The sequence below is a fragment of the Nanorana parkeri genome, unplaced genomic scaffold (genome assembly GCF_000935625.1).
Source record: "Nanorana parkeri isolate BGI_ZX_2015 unplaced genomic scaffold, ASM93562v1 scaffold831, whole genome shotgun sequence".
Classification (NCBI taxonomy): Eukaryota; Metazoa; Chordata; class Amphibia; order Anura; family Dicroglossidae; genus Nanorana; species Nanorana parkeri.
The window spans coordinates 48,729-52,044 of NW_017307099.1; the positions used below are offsets into that span (position 1 = coordinate 48,729).

General features: G+C 43.4%; 1 protein-coding gene across 1 annotated transcript in view; it reads left to right on the top strand.

The window, feature by feature from the left end:
* The window catches only part of CUNH5orf24 (chromosome unknown C5orf24 homolog), a 10,725-nt gene that overhangs the window by 6,657 nt on the left and 752 nt on the right, over window positions 1–3,316 (top strand). The gene's annotated exons all lie outside the window — the stretch shown is intronic.

A 3,316-nucleotide genomic window follows, 5' to 3' on the forward strand; every position in this document is an offset into this window, starting at 1 on the left:
CTGTGAAAATCTAGTGTAGGACTGCCCATGCCTGTGTAGTAACATCCAACAGACTTGAACAGAATGTTGCTACTGCATTATGGGTGCATCCAATGTAAAGGTAACAGTGAACATGCTTTTTGGTGCGTCAGAAAAAATGGGTCATGTTAACACTTGGCACAGTAAATTGTATTAATGTAAATGATCCCTAAGTGATGCTGTCACAGGCAAGGGGTCATTGAGACAGAATCGATAATGTGACATGGGCCTAACAAAGTGTTTTAACCCCCTTAGCTTTGCTGTCTGGCAGAGGTGTATGAATTGCAAAAGTAGCATGACAGAATTACAAATCCTTTCGTGGATAAGAAAGTTTATATACGTGTATTTAGCTTTCTATATGGAGTTTATGTTAAGTGTAGATGAAAAGAAGGCGCTGCAGTAACCAGTATAGCTGCTTGCACAATTAAAATAATATCTAAAAAACATATAACACATTTTGAAGGCATTTTGCTTTGTTATAAATGTCAGAAATATATTTAAACCATCTAAAACTGCAGTAGTGAACTGATTGAGTTATCTGACATAACCGTGTTGTGCTGTGACAGCTGAAACGTTTCTCATTTACTGAATAGTGTTATTAGGGCTGGATTACACCACCGCTGTAGTAGTCATAGATTGGGATATGTGGATCATCACACATTGCTTATAGCTAAGATTATACTTAGCTATGCCAGGGAAGATGATTGAATGGGTTTATTAATATAATTTATATCTGAGCAGAATTGGCTCAGTCAATGCTCCCTTTTGATAAAAGCCCCCCAGGCAGGGCTGGACTTCCGTTGCTGGAGCCTGTAGGTGCACAAAGTTTGGTGTCCCAAGGCAACACCACTTTACTTGGATTATCTTTTAGGCCCTGTTCACACCTGGGCGTTTTGTAGCGCGTTCCTACGCTCTGCAAAACGCTCAAACACCGAAATCCCATTATTTCCTATGGGTATGGTTCACACCTGGGCGTATTAAGGGCCGTATGAACGCGCTGCAAAACGCCCTACGCCAAAAGAAGTACAGGAGCTTCTTTGGGGCTCTTATCCATTGGGATACAGCCAGGTAGCCCTCGGAAACGCGCGCTTGTCGCGTTTTTTTCCCCCGTGAATTGCTGTAAAAACGTGCGGCACCAAACGCGCGACAAAAGCGCATATTCGATACGCCTAGGTGTGAACCCAGCCTTACACAGAACATTCCTTTGTTTAACTGGTTATTACTCAGCTTAGACTATTGTGACATTGTGTAAATAAGCTTGTATGAGATGTTGCAACCAATTGTAAAAAACTTACTATGTAGCCTTGGAATCTGCATTTATCTATCTGCTACCTATTTACGTTGCAAAGAAAAAACAAAACTAATACTATTAAAAAACAGAACAGGGGATTAAAGGAGAACTATGGGGTTAAGGCTTTTCCCCATAGTTCTCCTTAGGGTAACGGGAGGACACAAACTAGCGTCCTCCCGTCACCCTAGGCTCAGTATACCGCGAGCTGTAGCTCGCGGTATACTGAGACACCGCAACTGAAGCGGATCCCGACAATTATGTCTGGATCCACCCAGCTGCGTGACTGACAGCTGGCTCTGCCTATCTAGAGGCAGAGCCAGCTGTACCCGCCCCCTCCCCCGTCCGTTCCGCCAGTCAGCGCTGGCGGATCGGAGCGGGGAGGGGGGAATCCAGCCGGTATGTGTTCGCTCACCTCCCGATCTACTGAGCCGACCTGTGACAGTCTCATTGTCACAGGTCGGCTAGAACTATGAGGTGAGCACTCACCTCATAGTTCTCCTTTAATACAATCTGCAGAAGACATATTGCACAATATCACAAATAGCTACATTATATCAAATACTCATATAAAAAAATTATTACCAGCACCTCACATTAAAAAAATAAGATAATGGCAGTGATTCAGTAAAACATTTGTAACACTTTTTTCTGGTTTTAGGACAGTATTAGAAAGTCCTGTGCCAAATTCATGAAAGTCATGTGACAGTTTTCTTGCTATTTCTAATGTGTGTGATAAATTCAGGTAGTTATGTGCAACACTTAAACATTCTGGCGCTATTGCTGTGGCAAATTAATTAAGAATACCGCAGGGGTGTGGAAATGTAAAAAAACCAAAACTAATTGTCCAAGGGCTAAAGCGGGGGCCAAATCTACTTGTCCTTCATGACGATCTACTTGCCCCAATACAAAAAAATAGTTTAATCAAAACTAGGGATGCACCGATACCAGTTTTTCGGTATTGAGTACCGATATTTTGCTTTCGGTAATTCGCCGATACCGAATATTAATACCGGTGCTTCCACTGGCATGGAGCAGGCTTCCCGGGTAATCAGGAAGCCGGGCAGCGGGTAATGACATGCCGCACGGGTTCTACAGGCTCTATGGCTGAGCTGTGGTCTCGGGTCCCCCAGAAGAGCAGGGGCCCCTGAAAACCACGGCGGGGGGTGCGGGCAGACACGATTGCCGCTGCTCGATTGATATAAGTGATCTGGTCAGATCACTTGTACTAAACGAGCGGCGGCTTCCCTCTGAACATTTAGCTCTGCTTGTCCGGAGCAGGGCTAAATGTACAAAGAAACTACTTGCCTGGCACCCGAAACTGCCTATCCCGGGCTTCAGGCGATAGGAATTCCACACCCCTGATACCGCCATATTGGTCATAAGAAGGTAAATAAGAACTCTTCCATGTCAGAGTAAATTATGTCAGAGGAAATTCTGTCTGAGGCAATTCTGCAACAGATTAGATACACCTTACTGACAGTTGCATGAATCTGTCAAAAGTTGCGCCATTTATTGCACAGACGGGAGACAGATTTCTGTGTGTCAATGACCCTCTTTATGCGTTCTAGGGAGTGTTGTTTAACACAGACACTATTGAATCCATTCCCCTCAGCATTCGTGTGTGTGTCCAAGCTCATTCCCGTGATAGATTACACTCTCATGTTTAGTATACTAATTTGTATTATGATTGCAGTCCATCACCAGAGTAAGCTTGTAGCAGTGGCTACTTTACAATATACACAGGGCCGAATGTAGCCACCTTCCAGAATGAAGGACAGTGTCAGCATGAAATTAAAGATTATTTGAGTAATACACAAATAAGGTACATTTTTGTTAAGGTAATTGAATGCATTTGTAAGATAAACTCCTGCTGAGCTTAGTGTCACTTTAAGGATCTAAGTAGTATCAAGTAAAGACTAGAAAGTTACTGGAGCTGCACATGCCAGAATCTCATGCATCCCTTACCAGGTTGTGGCTATGGGATCTATAGAGAGGATTTATATCATA